Source organism: Diceros bicornis, chromosome X, assembly GCF_020826845.1.
Source record: "Diceros bicornis minor isolate mBicDic1 chromosome X, mDicBic1.mat.cur, whole genome shotgun sequence".
NCBI classification, from domain to species: domain Eukaryota; kingdom Metazoa; phylum Chordata; class Mammalia; order Perissodactyla; family Rhinocerotidae; genus Diceros; species Diceros bicornis.
The window spans coordinates 111,060-130,390 of record NC_080781.1 but is presented as its reverse complement, the minus strand read 5'-3'; the positions used below and the strand labels follow the sequence as shown (position 1 = coordinate 130,390).

General features: G+C 51.5%; 1 long non-coding RNA gene across 1 annotated transcript; it reads right to left on the bottom strand.

Annotated features, from left to right (window-relative positions):
• Positions 1 to 1,993: 1,993 nt before the first annotated feature.
• Positions 1,994 to 19,331, bottom strand: LOC131400673 (uncharacterized). Its single transcript, XR_009217398.1, has 4 exons — positions 18,532 to 19,331; positions 11,648 to 11,752; positions 3,563 to 3,659; positions 1,994 to 2,112 (listed from the first exon to the last, which is right to left on the bottom strand). It is a non-coding gene; the product is annotated as an uncharacterized LOC131400673 (long non-coding RNA).

Below are 19,331 nucleotides of genomic sequence, written 5' to 3'. Positions count from 1 at the left end.
ACGGCCACCTCAAACCAGGGGACACGGAAAGACGCCATGTCAGCAGGGCCCGTCGCCTCAGAAAGTCTGTGAGCGGGACGGCAGAGCCCACACAGGAAGGTGGTCCAAACCCAAGGCAGCCCACACGTGCCCAGTTCTCCCCGTCAGTCCCCACAGATGCTCCAGGGTTACAAAAGCATCTGGGAGATGACATGGCTGGGTTTGGGGTGTGGGGTTCAGACATCTCTTCTCCTCACAGATCGCACAGCTCCACTGCAACGGGAGACCCAGAGACGCTGGGGGCTGCAGAGCACAAGCAGCAGTCTACTTTCATTTGGTGAAACGACGTCTCCAGCTCACTCACGTCAGTGACTGTGACGAGCCAGTGGTGGGAGGCCAGACACTTGCATAAGGAAGCGGCAATGGTTGATTCTGTGTCGACCTGACTGGCCACAGGGCGCCCAGATTTAACAGGATTCTGGGTCTGTCTGTGAGGGCGTCTCCACGGGAGATTAGCATTTGAAGTGATGGACTGAGTAAAGCAGATTGCCCTCCCCAGTGTGGGTGGGCCTGGTCTAATCAGTTGAAGCATAGAGCGAAACAAAAGGTGGGGGAAGGCAGAATTTGCTCTCTGCCTGACTGTTTGAGCTGGGACATCCGTCTTCTGCTCTCGGCCCTCCAGCTCCCAGACCTTCAGACTACAGCACTGGCTCTCCTGGATCTCCCGCTTACAGATGGGAAATCCTGGAACTTCTCAGCCTCCGTGAGCACATGAGCCACTTGTGCAATAAATCTCTTTCTAGATACATGTACATACACGTCTCCTCTTGGTCCTGTTTCCCTGGAACACCCCGGCCTCCACGGGGAGCAGGACAGCAGAGGCCCCTGCCCTGGGGCTGGCTGGACCCCACAGCCAGGCCTGCTGCTCGCTTGGTGGACACTCCCCCTGGAGGACACAGACCTCGGTGGGGCACTCAGAGACCAGGGTATGTGACACACGGCGAGGCCGCCTCAGAATGCAGGCTGAGCACAGAGGAGATCCCCCCACCGCCACGAAAGACCCCATCCATCACAGAACCACCCCCACCTCCCGACGGCACCCACCCCAGGGCAACTCGGCTGGGGTTGGGCAATCCCTAACCACTGCACTGGCCCCTCTCACGCCCCGGTGTGAGCACCCCCTCCTGCTGCCCACCGGTCAGTTCGTGGCGTGTCCCGGGGTCTCTGCAGGGGCGGCGGCCATGGGGGACTGGACACCCTGGCCACGTGCCTACCCGGGTGGCTCCCACCCCGTGTGTCAGAGCCGCAGAGCTGCGAGCGTCACCATGCAGACACCCGGCCTTCGGGGGCACGAGATGCCCGACGGCACCCGGAGCAGGAAGGAGCATTAACGGGGCCCCAGGCCGTCACGTCGCCCGCGTCATCGGCTCCAGCTCCAGTGACATGTTCACGTCGACACCAACACTCGACTCAACGTGACGAGGAGGCCGCGTCCCCAACGTGAGCAGTCATCCCGGTGAGCGAGAGCCCCTCATCCTGGCGCAGATGGTCACAGGGACCCCTGGCTTCCAGAAGGTTCTGCTGGCCGGCCGGGCGGCAGCCGCCTCCTGACCCCGCCCTCTCCGGCCCCTGCAGAACCTTCTCCTCGTTCTCAGCATCTCTGAGTTTACCAGGTGGGGACGCAGTGAGACCAAGGACCCCAGAGGGAATTCCAAACCTGGGGTGTGTGAGAGGAAGGAGGGAGGACTCGTGCACGGCGTTCTGGCTGCAGTGGGGACCCCCGTGACCCCGACGAGCACCGCGCCTCGAACCGCGAGGACCAAAGCCGTGCGAGAGCTCTCACGACCACACGACAGAGTGGAGGTCGACCGCGAGCGTTCACCGTACGTTCGCGTTGTCCAGTTCAGCACAGAGACCCTCGGGAACCGACCCAGCGACACACAGCTCGTCCGCGTCTCCCACGTCACCGCGGCCCGTGTCCAGCCGCACAAGGTTGACTCCACGTACGTGCGGCCCGGGAGCCTGAGGCACGTTCCTGGGAGCGAGGTCACTCACTCAGACACGAGGCTCGGGAGGCACGCGCTCGGACGCGGCTTCCGGCTGCCTGTCCCGGGGCCCCGACAAAACTCGTTTCTGGTGGAAGGAAAGCAAGGGTTAAAAACAAACGTGCTTCGTTCCAGTCGTCATTTGAATAACAGGCCGGTGCGTGCCTCTGATGGCAGCAGAATTGACGGCAACCTCTCGGAGGCGACAGGGCGTCCCATGTCCGTCGGCCCACGCACGGCCCCACAGCCCCATCGCGGGTCCAACAGCCGCGGCCCGCGCTGAGTCTGCCCCTCAAGGCTCGGGGCGGTGAGCGCCGGGGCCCCAGGCAGACCAGGCTCCGGCCCCTCCCTGCCACCCCCCGAGCACAGCCAGTCCCCAGTTCAAGTCCCCCTCAGGCCGGGCAGGCGCCCCCTCGGCACCACGGACATTCGGGGCCGGGTGACTCTGGGGGCTGCCCCGTGCACCGTGGGGTGTGGAGCAGCATCCCTGGTCTGCACCCACCAGAGGCCGTAGCCCCCCAATTATGATGACCACAACTGTCCCCAGACACTGCCCGGTGTCCGCAGGGGAGAGCCACTGGTGTAGACAGGTCATGAGAAAGAGCTCCATTGCCCAGGGGCGCCTCGGGTGAGGCTGGAGGGCCCGGTGCCCCTTAAATCTCCTGGGTCTGGTGAGTCCACCATTGGGTCACCCCACCAGCCCTGCTGGTCACGCAAAGTCATGGAGAGCGCGATGCTCACCGGCGCCGCGGAGGCGCATACGGCTCGGACACGGATGCGCTGTGCGGGGGCCTGGGACAGGGGGCTGCACGGCCACCCGAGGAGCCGCCGTCCAGGGAAGGAGATGCACACACACATGCACACACGTGCACACATGCACACGTGCATACACACACGTGCACACACACAGCCCGTCCTCTCGAATCTTTCCATGGCCGCCCGCTCATCAGCCCTGGCGGGAAAGCCCTCGGTGTAACCATCTTGTGGGGTCTTCACCTCCTTACAGAGGCCCCCGTGTCACGTACAACTTTCATTAAATAACCGTGTCTGCTCTTCTGTCCGTCATCTGTCAGTTTACTGTTCGGATCTAAGAGGGTCGAGGACCACTCTTCCCCCCACTACAACCAGGACGGCCTGACCTCAACCACGTTTGTACAGCACCTCCGTGGCCCGGCCCCTGCTCCTGGCTGACCGAGGGTACTGGGTCCATGTCCTAGACTGACCGACCGTGGGGCACCCCTGCCCTCCACCCTGACCCCTCGTGGACACGGAAGCTGGAAGGGGGTTCTCCTGTGGAGAATGCCGTGGCCGAGGTGGGGCGGCTGGGGCGGCTCGGCACTGGGGTCGGACACTCAGAGAAGGTTCCAGTTCACCTTCAGAGGCACAGCAGCCCTGAGCGCCAGGCCAAGAGGTGACCAGCGACCTGGGGCCAACACTGACCCAGCCCGACTTCCACGAGTCCACGGAAGCTTCGAGGACACCGAGGCCGGACAGCGGCCCACGGACGGGCCATGGCTGAAACACGAGAATGCACTCACCTCAAATTTATAGAAGATAAGACCCAACTTCAGAGCGGACCCCCTCTTCTCGGGGAGCCTCCAGGGCCAGGAGGCACCTCATCTGCACGCTCGCGTCCTGTCGGACAGAGAAACGGGGCGCGCGTTACCGCAGGCCAGGGTGGCCTCCCCGCCCGCGTCCAGCCTCCCGGCAAGTGGCCAGAAACGGTCTCTGTGTCCAGGACGACCCAAGTCAGCCTCGTCCCGTGACCAACCAGCATCTAAAACACTGTAGGTGGGACACGGGGTTTTACAACTCCCATCCTTTCCAGAAAAACGCCCGTTATGGACCAAACTGTGTCCCCCAAATTCACCTGTTGGAGCCCTGAACCCCAGGACCTCAGGATGGGGCTGTATGTGGAGATGGGTCATTAAGGAGGTGAGGAAGGTAACATGAGGTCATAAGGACAATAGGACTGGTGCCCTTATGAGAAGAGGAGATGAGGACACAGACACACAGAGGGACGACCACGTGAGGACACGGGGAGAAGACGGCGTCTACACGCCAAGGAGAGAGGCCTCAGGGGGAACCAGCCCTGTGACACCTGGATCTCAGATTCCAGCCTCCACACACGTGGAGTTAGCGACCTACATGTCTTCTCAGGGACCTTGTCCCGCGTTTACAGCAACGCCCTCCTTTTTACAATAGGGAAAACCATATCCAGACCCCAGGCGGGCACGCGGCCTTGTGGGGCCCCGTCTCCTTCTCACATCTGCCCACGACTGCAGACCCCCGAGGCCCCAGACCCGCCCCAGGCGCCCAGACCCGTCTCCCCTCCCTCGGGCACAGGGGCTCCCCCGGCCGAGCGCAGAGCAGACCCCGAGACCCCAGGAGGTCGCTGTGCCGGCTCTTCCCTCCCCTACAAGGGACAAGCAGGAAACCTCTGCTATCACCGACGCCTCTGCCCCCAACGCACATGTTGAATCTTGGCCCCCAGTGGGATGGTGTTGGGAGGTGGGGCCTTTGGGGGTGATCAGGTCACGAGGGTGGAGCCCCAGGGATGGGAACAGTGTCCTGATAAAGACACCCCAGAGAGCCCCCTCGTCCCCTCCACCACGTGAGGACACAGCGAGAAGATGCCGTCTGTGAACCAGGAAGACTTCTCTCCAGAACCCGGCACTGCAGCACCCAGATCTCAGGCTTCCAGCCTCAGAACCAGCGGAAATCAATGTCTGCTGTTTATAAGCCCCCGATGGCCTGCGACAACCCCCAATGGGCTAAGACATGATTGAGAGTCCCAACCCTCTCACCCCTTGTTGGGGGAAAGACCCCCATCTTCACTCACAACCCAAGACCGACGACGAAAGGCGACAACTGCCGTCCCGTGACCCACATCCCCCCAGACGACGTGTCTCCCGCAAACGCACCGTCTGTCTTAACAGCAGGAGACACGACACCAAGTTCTAGAAATCCAGACGATCTGAAACCTCACTCGGGGCTTTAAGCAACCCCGCGGCTCCACGGGACGGAGCGAGGGCGTGATTTCTCCGCCCCCACACCGTCCACTTCAGTGCCGGGTCACGAGGAAGCCCACAGCCCCTGCTCGGAATCAGCAGGAAGGGAAAACATGACGATCTGCTCCCAAAACGTGAAACGCGGCCGCGGGGCCGTCACAACCAGCCTGAGGGTGTCGTCACGTTCAGTTTCAATGAACACGTCTGTTTGGGAGACCTGACTTTTATCCATTTACGCCTGTCACAGCTGATGGGAACTGCAGGCGTCAGCACCCCCGGCGTCCGACGTTTACCGCGCTGGGGTCTGAGGAGGCAGATTTACAGCCACGCGACTCGAGAGCTCAGCTCCGTGTTGAGCCGCACGGGGTCTCGGGGACTCGGGACCCACGGACGGGGCCCATGGTGTAAGGGTCGGGGAAGGTGTGAGAGCAGGGTCCCCATTTCCCCAGAGTGACAGGAGAATGAGGCCACCACAAACTATACAACAGGAAGGAATGAGGCAAATGAGGGGTGTGGTGAGCGCTTTCAGGATCCTGCGGGCACACAGACACTCGTATCTCTCACGTTTATGGTTCTCAAAGAACCTCAGGGAATCGAAAGTGAAAATTAGGCAAAGGGACAAAAATAAAAGTTTCTCTGGGCTCTGGGAACAGGTTCAGGTACAGCTGTATCCAGCAGCTGAGCGCCCCCACGCAGATCACCCAGACGTCCGAGCTCTCGTCCCTGAGAAAATGACGGGGGACGTCAAACAACAGCCGAGCACCGTCATCAACATGACCGGCGGCGAGCAGCAAAGCACAACTAAGGAGAGTGAAACGCGACCAAGTTGGGAGATAAACTCCGGAAAGCGTTTGGCATCGACGACAAGGCCTTCCCGGCAGCGAGGCAGAAACGTCCTTGTGAAGAGCTCACAGATGATGCTGTTGACGGCCAGCGGCTCGTCTTGGAGCGGCAAGACCACAAGGCACAGGGCGTTAGGGGCGGGAGCTGGGGCCCCGAGGCCTCACGGCGAGGCTGCAGCCAGGGGTGCGCGGAGGCCCAGACACAGCTCCCGGGAGGTCACGGCTTCCTGCCCGTCCACGGCCCCCACGCTGAGGACGCTGCTACCACGGCGGCTGCCGGACCTCCCGTCTGTGGTGACCTCAGCGCACCGTGTTGTTACACACACATGGGCACATGCACCACACACCTGTGCACACACCCACACACATGCACACACACCCACAATCTACGAGTCCACACAAGTGTATAAACACACACGCTCGTGCAATGCACACACACTGTGTGAGCACACAGACACACATGTGCGTGCACACAGACTTGCATGCACAAACACATGTGCAAGCACACACCCACAGTGTACACACCACATGCCCGAGCACACACGTGTGTGGGATGCACATCCACAAGGCTGTACATCCCTGGGATCCCTGGACCTCTTTCCTGTTCTGTCCACGAGGTACCACAAGGGGCGGGTGAGGGGTGAGAGGTGATGAGTGAGGGGTGAGGGGTGAAGCGCAGTTCCTCAGGAGGCGAGAGCCCTGGTGGGCACGGGGACTTTGCATCTGGGCACGCTTCTCTCTCTCCAAGAGCGTTTCAACCTCAGAAACCGAGGGGACAACCAAGCCCAGGCGGCCACTGTGAGCACACGTCCCCAGCAACCAGGACACTAAGGAGGCAGGGCGCTTAGAAGCATCGTGGATGAAGAGGTAGATGGGTCTCATAAAATAAGTGTCTACATATTAAAAGAAATCGAACAGAATAAAAATAGGAATGCAGACTGAACTGAGCCACTCAGGGTGGAGGTCCAACTGTCTGACCCCAGGAAACACTAGGAAGGATCCCCATGGGGATGCCAGCAGGGAACCAGGACCACGTCTCTCACCAGGTCCCCAGGGTCCATCCTGAAGCTCCCAACACTGAGGCTGGACCAGATCTCCACCCAGGCCCCCAAGACTCATCCTGGAAGATCCCAACACTGAGGATGGACCAGGTCTCCACTCAGGTCCCCAAGACCCATCCTGAAGATCCCAACACTGAGGATGGGCCAGGTCTCCACTCAGGTCCCCAAGACTCATCCGGAAGATTCCAACACTGAGGATGGGCCAGGTCTCCACTCAGGTCCCCAAGACTCATCCGGAAGATTCCAACACTGAGGATGTGCCAGGTCTCCACCCAGGACCCCAAGACTCATCCGGAAGATTCCAACACTGAGGCTGGACCAGGTCTCCACCCAGGTCCCCAAGACCCATCCTGAAGATCCCAACACTGAGGATGGGCCAGGTCTCCACCCAGGACCCCAAGACCCATCCTGAAGATCCCAACACTGAGGATGGGCCAGGTCTAACCAGGATACAACAGGGTAAGGTCTAAATGTCCCACTGTAGACAGATCACAGTCAGGTAAATTTACTCAATGTAAAGCAGACACCGTCAAGTATAAACGGATTCAGAGTAGACAGGACAGTCCAGTATAAATGTACTCAGTATAGATAGGACACAATCAGGTCTAAATGTCCCAGTGTACACAGAAACAGTACAGTCTAATTGTGCTCACTGTAGAAAGACATGGTCAGGTCTAAATGTCCAAGTGTAGACAGAACATGGTCAGGTTTAAATACACCCAGTGTAGACAGAACAGTGTCAGGTCTACACGTACTCAGTGTAGCCAGAACACGGTCAGGTCTAAACATTCCAGTGTAAACCGAACGTAGCCAGGTATAAATGTGCTCAGTGTAGCCATAATACTGTCGAGTCTTCTGTACTCAGTATAAACAGAACACTCTCAGGTCTATGTGTCCCAGTGTAGACAGAGTATGGTCAGATCTAAATGTACTCAGTGTAGACAGAACAAGGTCAGGTCTACATATATCCAATGTAGATAACCATGTTCATGTGTAAATGTCCCAGTGTAGACACCTCAGTTAGGTAAAGTACTCAGTGTAGAGAGAACAAGGGTCACGGTCTAAAGCTCCCAGTGTAGACAGAACAGTGTCAGGTCTACATGTACTCAGTGTAGACAGGACACGGTGAGGTCTAAATCTGTCCTGTGTAGACAGAACTCGGTCAGGTTTAAACTCACTTAGCGCCGCTTCCCTGGGGCCCCAGGTCACACTCGGGGGTCCCTCCCCCATGAGCAGAGGGCTCTCCCCTGTGCAGAGACCAGCACGTCAACCGCACTTGAGAATAAATCAGCGTCCACCCTCTACCCACGTCACGAAACTAAACAAGATGGTCCCGTCGTTGAAACACTCAAGATGCAAAACAAGACGTTACCCGTTTGTCCGGCCACGCGATGGTCCAGATCCAGGGGTCAGCCAGGGACTTCCCGTAGTGCAGCCCGGTCTCCTGCACGGCTGGACGAGAAGTCCAGTGAACTCCAGCGTCCCCGCACCCGCCGCGCATCCAGGCTCCTCGTGGGAGGCGGCCACACTGGATGGGCGGGAGAGACTGCACCGTCCAGGGTGTCGAGAGCCGGACTCAGGCCACCACAGGCCGTCCCGCTCGGGGCAGCCGAGAGCAGCGCTCTCCATACGACAGGACCACGTGCACCTTCACTCCGCGTCCGCGGGGGCTGACGGCTCCTTCTAGACGCCTCTCACTCTCCTAGACCCTCCTCCACGAGGCTACCTGCCCTGCTGTGCGTGCCCACCTGCCCGCTGCGGGCCGCGCTCCACCACACCCCCACGTGTCGGCACGCGCTCTGTGAGAAGCGCAGGGTCTCCCACGAGGCAGGCAGGGTGGGAGGCTGGCAGCCCTGACTCCTGCTGCTGAGGTCGGGGGACAGTGAACAGGAGGCCCTACCGGGTGACAGGACCCTCTGCAGAAAGGGACACCAGCCCGATCTGAGAGTCGGGGCCACACGGAGTGTTCGGGGGCATGGAAAGGGAGGGGCCCCCACAACCACAGGCCTGGGCCCTCCAAACTGCCAACCCTGTCGCGTCAAGGGAACCCGGGACAGGACGACTAAATGTAATGGGGTCTCTGGCTGCACCCTGAATGGGGCTCAGACAAAGCGTGAGGGACGTGTCTGACACAGTGATGGCGACGGAGCACAGACCCCACGCGAGGACATCGCACTCCGTCCGTGTAGATGCCCACAGTCGATGACGGTGATGTGGCTACATAGGACGATCTGTAGGGGGTGCACGCGGATGTTTCTAGCACCTGATTCAGACTGCAACCAACGTGTGCCAGTGGTTCTAACAAACACACAGAGTACACACACCAACATATGCACATGCACACACACACGCACGCACTGCACACATATGCACACACACAGGGAATAAAGTGAGCACCACAAAGCATTAATGGTAAAACACGGGTGAAGGTTCTATGTATTTTTCCCTTTTTCTTAGGTTTGATGTTTTTCAAAATAGAAAGTAAAAGTAAATGACTTTTTATTCATAGGACTTTCTGAAGATATTCCATAAATATTTTAAGATGTGAGAAATTAATGTAGATATTACATCTGTCCACCAATGAACAAAGAAAATGTGGTCCATCCATACAATGGATTATTATTCAGCCTTGAAAAGGAAGGAAATTCTGACACCTGCTATAACGTGATGGACCTAGACGCGGTGGTGCTCAATGAAATAAGCCAGTCACAAAAGCACAAATATTATGATTCCACTTCTGTGGGGTCCCTAGAGGAGTCAGATCCGTAGAGACAGAAAGCAGATGGTGGGGCCCCGGGGCTGGGGGAGGGGATGGGGAATTAGTGTTTAACGGGGACAGAGTTTCAGTTTGGGAAGATGGAAAGTTCTGGAGACGGATGGTGGGGATGGTTGCACAACAATGTGAATGTGCTTAATGCCACCAAACTGTGCACTTGAAAATGGCTAAGATGGTAAATTTTATGTTACATGTATTTCACGACAATGTAAGACAAATTTTTTTTGAACAGGAGGAAATAAATAGTCCATAAATGCAATAAGGTGCTCGACTTCACTAATAATCCCAGGGAACTAAAACCACAAGGAAATACCATGCACGCGCCTACCCGACTGGCAACAATTGAAAACACAGCATCAAATACTAGCGGGATGCACAGCAATACACAGTCAAATACACGGGTGGGGCTACAACTGCTGCTGGAAACAACTGGCGTCAACAGCGACGTGAAAGGTGCACCTACTCTGACCCCCGTCACACATGTGCATGAACACGTGCACCAGACGTGCGGACAAGGAGACTCACACCCACAAGGAGCCAAAACCTGAAATCAAGCCGAGTGCCATGAAGAGCAGAACAGAGGAATGAACCGTGCACACTCACACGACGCAAGATTCCACGGCAACACAACAGACTGGTGTTCAAAATTATTAGACATTAAAACGTTATTTTACAAAAGTATATGCACAGAATGGGAGAATCTCACACAGATAACGTTGAGCCAACCAGAACGCACCGGGACGTCCGTGTGCGGAGGTCACACCAGGCACGGCCGGGCCACGTTACTGAAGGATGCGTTCGTGGGGGCCCACGAGGGCGAGGAGATGGTTACCACACGAACAGGAGGACGGCATCTCATGGCGGGAGGAGGCTCCTCGAGGGAGGTGCTTCCAGGGGCTCACTAGTCACGTCCCGTCTCTTGACCCGGACGACAGCTGTGCAATTACTCCTTTATAACTATTCTTTACGTCTATACAACATAATTTCTAATAATAATTACAGTTTACAACTTTTCTTTATAAAATAAGGGGTCTTCCCACCACGTATGAGAAGGCCCTTCTCCCACGGAGGCGAGGAGAACAGTCTCTACCAAGAGGGGCCCCTGAGCTGCCTGCACCCCCACGACCCACAGCAAACTCCCGCGCAGGCCCCAGGGCGGCGGCGCTCAGGAGAGCCCCTGGGCCCCCGACTCGCAGAGCCCCCACCTGGTGGAACCCCCGTCACTCTGTGCACCGTGCTCTCGCCGTGGCCGCCCGGGTGCCGCTCAGCCGCCACCAGCCCCGGGGGAGCAAGAAGAAACGTGACGAAAGACGGGCTCAGCGAGTGACCTCCCCCCACGGGGACGATGCCGTCGCCCCTGAGAGGGGACGGCAAGGCCGCCGTCCAGCCTCGCTGGCCGAGGTCTACACGGCACGGCCCCCACGTGACCAAGGCCCCCAGGAGAACTGCGTGAGGCTCCCTCGGAGGGCACAGCAGGCCTGGACACGCAGGTCCTGCGCAGCCCACACCCCGGGTCAGGCTCTGCCGGCGGGCCTGCGAGCCGCCGGCTTTTACCTTTGACGAGAGCTTTACTCAGAGTAATTCACACACCGTGCAATTCACCCAGTTAAGGTACAAAACTCCGTGGTGCTCTTGTCTAGTCAGAGTTGTGCAACCACCCCCGGGGCAGAACCGAGGGTCACACACAGAGATGGCGGAACTAGGGGGGTCACAGCAGAGACACCAGAACCAGGCGTCATGTGAGGAGATAGCAGAACTGGGGGTCACAGTGAAAGCTAGGGTCAGACCCGGCAGAAACCAGGGTCACGCCTGATGGGAACGTGACCTTCCCCAGGGGCCTGCAGCTCGTGCGTGAGGGCCAGCCAGGACACAGCAGAAGAACCGGGGCCACGTGCCCTCTGACCCAACACTCCCTGCCCGCCATCTGACTTACCAAGGAGTCACTGACGCCGTGTGTCCACAAGGGCCGTCTCTGTGGTCTGCAGCACCACATTCCTGCGTCCCTGCACTGGGCACTAAATCCAAACTAAGTCCAAAGCTAGCAAAAAGAAAGAAATAATAAAGATTAGAGCAGAGATAGACGAAACAGAGAACAGAAAAACAATAGAGAAACATCAACAAAACCAAAAGTTGGTTCTTTGAAAAGATCATCAAAGTTGACAAACCTTTAGCGAGATGGACAAAAGGAAAAAGAGAGAAGACTCAAATTACTAAAATCAGAAATGAAAGTGGAGACATTAGTACCAATTCTACAGAAATAAAACGATTATAAGAGAGTACTATGAACTAACTATACGCGAACAAATGGGATAACCTAGAGGAAATGGACAAATTCCTAGAAACACAAAACCTACAAGACTAAATCACAAAGAAGCAGAAAATCTGAATAGGCCTAGAAGTGGTAGGATATTGAATTAGTAATAAAAAATCTCCCAAAAGGAGAAGCCCCGGACCTGATGGCTTCACGGATGAATTCCAGCAAACATTTAAAGAGAAACTAACACCAATACTCAAACTTTTCCAAAAAGTGAAGAAGTGGAGAAACTTCCTAACTCATTCTATGAAGCCAGCATTACCCTGACACTAAAGCCAAAGGCACTACAAGAAAACTATAGATCAATAAACTTTTGAACATTGATGCAATATCCTCAATAAAATACTAGCAAACAGGATTCAGCAGCAGATTGAAGGATTATACACCATGACCAAGTGGGATTTATTCCTGGAATGCAAGAATGTTTCAACATATGAAATCAATCAATGTAATATGCCACATCAACAAAATTAGGGAAAAAGACACACGATCATGTCAATTGATGCAGAAAAAGCATTTGACAAAATTCAACACCCTTTCATGATAAAAACACTAAAAGAAACTAGGAATAGAAGGAAACTACCTCCACGTGATAAAAGCCATACACGAAAACCCACAGCGAACATCATACTCAGAGGTGGAAGGCTGAAGGCTTTTCCTCTGAGATCAGGAACAAGACAAGGGTGCCCACCTTCACCACTTCTTCTCAACACAGCACTGGAAGTCCTGGCCAAAGCAACTAGGCAAGAAAAAGAAAGAACCATCCAAATTGGAAAGGGAGAAATAAAATTATCTGTTTGCAGATGATATGATCTTATATGTAGAAAACCCTAAAGATTCCACAAAAAAAAACTACTGGAACGAAGAACTGGGTTCAGCAAAGTAGCAGGATACAAAGTCAACACACAAAAATCAGTTGCATTTCTATACACAAACCATGAACTCTCTGAAAAGGAAATTACAAAAACAATTCCATTTACAATAGCATCAAAAAGAGTAAAATACTTAGGAATTAACTTAACCAAGGTAGTGAAAGACTTGTACAATGGAAACTACAAAACATTTCAGAAAGAAATTAAAGAAGACATAAATAAGTGGAAATACACCGTATATTCATAGTTCAGAAGACTTAACATTGTTAAAATGTCAATACTACCCAAAGCAATCTGCAGATTCAATGCAATCCCCACCAACATCCCAATCACGTTTTTTGCAGAAATAGAAAAAACTCATCCTAAAATTCATATGGAATCTCAAGGGACCCCAAATAGCTAAGACTACCTTGAAAAAGAAAAACAAAGCTGGAGGACTCACACTTCCTGATTTCAAAACTTACTACAAAGCTACAGTAATCACAGCAGTGTGGTATTGATATAAAGAGAGACATATAGATGAATGGAATAGAACAGACACCCCAGAAACAAACCCTCGCATATATGGTCAAATGATTTTTTATAAGGGTGCCAAGACCATTCAATGGGACAATGACAGTCTTTTCAACCAATGGTGCTGGGAAAACTGGATATCCACATGCAAAAGAATGAAGTTGGACTCTTACCTAACACCATGTACAAAAATTAACTCAAAATGGATCAATGACATAAATGGAAGACCTAAAACAATAAAACTCTTACAAGAAAACCGAAGACAAAAGCTTCACAACATTGGACTTGGCAAAGATTTCTTGGATACGTGACCAAAGGCACAGGCAACAAAAGAAAATATAGACAAACTGGACTTCATGAAAATTGAAACATTTTGCTCACCAAGAGACACTATCCACAGAGTGAAAAGGCAACCTACGGAATGGGAGAAAATATTTGCAAATCATACATCTGATAAGGGATTAACATCCAGAAAATATGGAGAACTCCTCAACTCAACAACAAAAAAAACAATCTGATTCAAAAAAGGGCAAAGGACTTAAATAGACATTTCTCCAAAGAAGATATATGAGTAACCAATAAGCACATGGAAAGATGCTCAACATCACTAATTACTAGGGAAATGCAAATCAAAACTACAATGAAATACCACCTCATACCCAATACGATGGCTACTATTAAAACAAACAAACAAAAAAACAGAAAATAACAAGTGTTGATGAGGATGTGGAGAAAGTGGGGCCCTTGTACACTGTTGGTGGGAATGTAAAATTGTACAGCCACTGTGGAAAGCAGACTGGCAGTTCCTCAAAAAATTAAAAGTAGAAGTGCCATATGATCCAACAATTCTTCTGGGTATATTCCTCAAAGAACTGAAGGCAGGGCCTTGAAGAGATATTTGCACACCCATGTTCATAGTGCCATTATTTACAGTAGCTAAAACATAGAAGCAACCCAACTGTCCATCAACAGATGAAGGAATAAGCAAAATGTGGTCCATCCATACAACGGAATATTACTCGGCTTTAAAAAGGGAAGAAATCCTGCAATATGCTACAGCATGAATGAACCTTGAGGACATTATGGTAAGTGAAATGAGCCACTCACAAAAAGACAAATACTGCATGATTCTAAGTACTTAGAGTATTTATAATCATAGAGACAGAGAATAGGATGGTGGGTGCCAGGGGCTGGGGGAGGGGATGGGGAGTTAGTATTTAATGGGGTCACAGATTGGGGTTTGCAAAAGGAAAAGAGCTATGGAGACGGATGGTGATAATCGTTGCACAGCAGTGTGAATGCATTTAATACCACTGAACTGTGCACTTAAAGATGGTTATGACGGTAAATTTTATGTTATGTGTATTATACCACAAAAAAAATTGAAAAACAAAAGGAAACCATGAGATATACCCAGTTCATGGCCTGGAAGATACTACATTGTTAAGATGTTAATTCTTCCCAAATTGATCTATAAATTCAACGAATCCCAATCAAAGTCTCAGCATAATTTTTTGTAGATATTAACAAGCTGATTCTAAAATTTACACGGAAAGGGAAAGGGACTAGAACAGCCAAAACCATTTTGGAAAAGAACAAAGCTGGAGGATGCACACCATCTGATTTCAAGCCTTAGTCTAAAGCTACAGTAATCAAGACTGTGGAATCGGCAAGAGGATAGTCACACAGATCAATGGAACAGAGCAGACTCCAGAAGTAGGCCTGCACAATACGGTCAACTGGTTTTTATAAATTTGCAAAGGCAACTCAATGGAGAAAGGATCATCTGCTCAAAAAACAGTCCTGAACAGCTGGACATCCACATGCAAAACAAAAACCTTCCACCTACGTCTTTCACCTCAACAAAAACTAACGCAAAATGGGTCATGGACCTAAAGGGAAGGTGTAAAACCTTTAAAACTTTTAGAAGAAAACATCAGAGAAAAATTTTGCAATCTAGGGTTAACATTTTTAGATCCATCACCAAAAACATAATCCACACAAGAAACAATTGATAAATTGCACTTGATCAAAATTCAAAACTTTCGCTCCATAAAAGACACTGTTAAGAGAATGAAAAGACAAGCCACAGTCTGGTAGAAAATATCTGCAAAGCACATATCCAATAAAGGACCTTGATCAAGAGTTTATAAAGAGCGCTCAAAACTCAACAAAAAGGAAAGAACTCAATAAAAAAAAGACCCACAAAAGATTCAACAGACTCCTCACCAAAGAACATATACAGACGGGAAACTAAGCACATAAAAGATGCTCAACGTCATTAGGCATTAACGAAACAGAGACTAAAACCACAATGAAACAGCACTTCACAACTATCAGAACGGCTAAAATCAAAAAGGCTGACAAGAGCAGGAGAGGACGTGGAGGGGTCCGTTGTCCTGAAGGTGGCGGTGGTGTCACGGTGCACACGTGTGTCAACCGCACGTGCAGTTTACTCCACATCAACGAGAGTCGTTTAAAACAATGAACGAGCTTGATCCTCTGTGAGAGGCACAAATGAAATTCAGAAGGGGAGCACGTTACGTCCACTTGGAGGAGGAAGAGGGAGTTGTTGGAAGGAGCAGGACCGAGAGGGAAAAGAATGGAGCGCAGCCTGAGAGGAAAATCTGTGTCTACGCACAGGGAAGGACGCTACTGTCAGCTCATCCTCAAGACGTGCCTCTGATGGCATCTGCACTCCACCCGCCCTGATTCCCCCGGAATTCGTCTCCTCCCGCATCACAGAACTTCAGAGCCAGAGGAAGCTGCAGCCTGACTATCCGCCCGGCTGTGCGTCACTGAACCAACGTACAAGGTTCTTACTCGGGTTTAAGGCCAAAATTAGCAACTCCTCTATATTCTGGTGATTTCTTCAGTGCAGCTATCCAAACTACAGTCGGGCTGCTATTTATTTTCATGAAGAAATGCATGAGGAGAGACTAGAAAACAGTAATCTCACTGCATTACAGTCACATGCCTATGAATACATATAAACCCAATTAACACAGGGATTAAATCAATTACAAACTACCCATTGGATCTCACTCTATGCAGCCAATAAGTATACAGTGTGCAATAAATACACAGCTATATACTGACCGACAGTATATTCAGGAAACCTTTGCACCTGAAATCAACAATCCAAAGAGGCTTATGCACCCCTATGTTCATTGCAGCATTATTCACCATAGCCAAGAAGTGGAAGCAACCTAAGTGTCCCTCGACTGACGATTGGATTAAGAAAATGTGGTATATATATACAATGGAATACTACTCAGCCATAAAAAAAGACAAAATCGTCCCATTTGCAACAACATGGATGGGCCTGGAGCGTATTATGTTAAGTGAAATAAGCCAGAAAGAGAAAGACAAACACTGTATGATCTCACTCATATGTGGAATATAAACCAACACATGAACAGAGAAAACTGGACTGTGGTTACCCGGGAAGTGGGGGTGGGGGGTGGGCACAAGGGGTGAAGGGAGTCATATATGGGGTGATGGACAAACAAAAATGTACAACCCAAAATTTCACAATGTTAGAAACCATTAAAATATCAATAAAAATCAAAAAAAAAAAAAAAATTTTTATAAAACAATATATATAAAATATGATACAATATATACACAAATATCCATTTTTCATAAAATTTTGAAATATATACACATGCATGTGTGTGTACACACAGATAAGCACACACATATGTGTGTGTGTATATAAAAAGAACTGGAGGAATATATACCGCAGTCTTAATAGTAATCTCTGTATAGTCCAATTATAAGTGATTTTCATTTCCTTCTATGATCTTTTCTGCACCTTCTAATTATCTACACGAATATGTCACATTTTTCCCTTAGAGGGAAAAATGCATTTTACAGCCCAAGTAGCAAACGTATATAAGCTTGGGCAGATTGTCATCATCTCAAATTCTCTAAGAATTTACAGACTCACTCTCATGGCCACCGTCTTCTGAGACAGACACTGGTTTCATCACATCTTGGCCTGACTTTCCACTAAGACACGAGGAAAGTCAAATCGCTAAATGAAGCCCTTGAACACGTAAACCACGTAATGACACAGCCACCCTCAACTCACTCATTAACTCGTTCTCATGGGTACAGACAATTCCAAACACTGGGGATTTTCAATACATAGTCCACCATTAGACATTGTGAAATTTTTGTCAGTAGAGGGAAGAAAGTTACAAAAGTCAGACAGTGAAAAGAAATCAGAAATGACCAAGAGGACAGAAGGTACAATATCAAAGTCATGCATTTTCTAATGCTTGTGAAGGTAGACAGGTAAATTACCCATTTTCCTTGATTCCAAGATGCACAATTGTTCACGTTTTTGTGTTTCTGAAATCAGGAAACATCCTACCACCCCAGAGAATCTTTAATAGCTTGGGTTTTGCTTTTTTTTGGCAAAAGTTATTAAATCAACAATGCATCTTAAAAATCACTGGTATTTGGGAATCAAGGAAATAGAATGCTTTCAAAATGGAGCACAAAACTACAGGGTTTCTCCTAAGCCGGGTCTGCAGTCCTTCTGTCCTCGTGCATAGTCTGTACAGCTGTCATAGCACCAACTACATTGTGCAGCTATCACGTGTTTCCATCTCTTTCCCAGGTTCCTCCTGTAGCCTCATCGTCACTGTAACACCAGCATCTACACATTTATAATAAACGGTAGACATTCCACGGCTGCCGGCTGAGTAGCCTCCAGGGAGGTCTGGATTTTCATTTAGGTAAGGTGTTAGGATTCTGACTGATGGGAGCAAACCATCCACCCTCTATCAGCAGCCATATGACATATTATTAACAATAAAGCAGTAAAACATGCACATCATTATCAGGAATGTTAATCCTTGCTGCTTCATTACCCACCCACCCCTAGAAAGTGCTGGGAAGGCCAGCTCGGGGGACAGCGCTGGTGACCCAGCCAGGACAGCAAGGAGACGAACTCACAGAAGGAAAGAAAAGCCAGAGGTCTGTGTGCAGCCAGGAGCCCACCACCAGACACAGACCACGTGCTCGGGAAACCGTAGCTCCCACAGCTTATATCCCCCAATAATCTGCCCTCTGTCTACAGGGAGGGCTTGGAACGAGGTGACCTACCCGAATCTCACGCTGGGAGGCGTAACAGGACCAGAGCATGCTCCTGTCTGATCTCCAGCCGTTCTCCCCCTGCAGAGATGCCTTCTGAGGTCCCTACAACCCTGCACGCCACCCCAGCATCTCAGAGCACCGCCCTCCAAAGCCACCCTTGTGGGGACAGGGGACCTCATGGTTTTTCCACGGACTCATTCATCCACAGTCCTTGTGCCTGGCTGTCTCAAGCTGACCTGATGGAGCGGAGGGCAGAGGGGACCAGCCACAAAAGGACACAGACCACCAGAACTCACAAATTTGTGAACTCATTATTGTAAGTTTTAATTCAGTCTCTCATCCTGTCAACGGGGAAATGGCACCAGGATGGTCACCTGTCCAGGGCTTCACAGGCAACGTTGGGTCAAGACCCCAAGAGTTCACCCAGTTTCTTTCAGGCTAATAATCTACGTCTCAATCTAAACTTGTTCTGCACAGCGTGATCACATTTGTCCAGGCAGATCCTACCACTAAGGCACCATCTCAAAGGTCCCCTTTAATCCCTGACACCCATCCCTAAACACTACTGAGTTTCCCACCCGCCTCAAGCTACACCTCTCTAGTGCTCTGCAGTCTCCCTCATTCTCTGTTACAATGACGTGGTTAAACCTCACCTCTGGAAATATCAGAAAGGCCGTGGCTTTCTGCAGACACTCAAAAAGGAACATTTCGGGGCTGGCCCCATGGCTTAGTGGTTAAGTGCGTGCACTCCACTGCTGGCGGCCCGGGTTCGGATCCCGGGCGCGCACCAATGCACCGGTTCTCCGGCC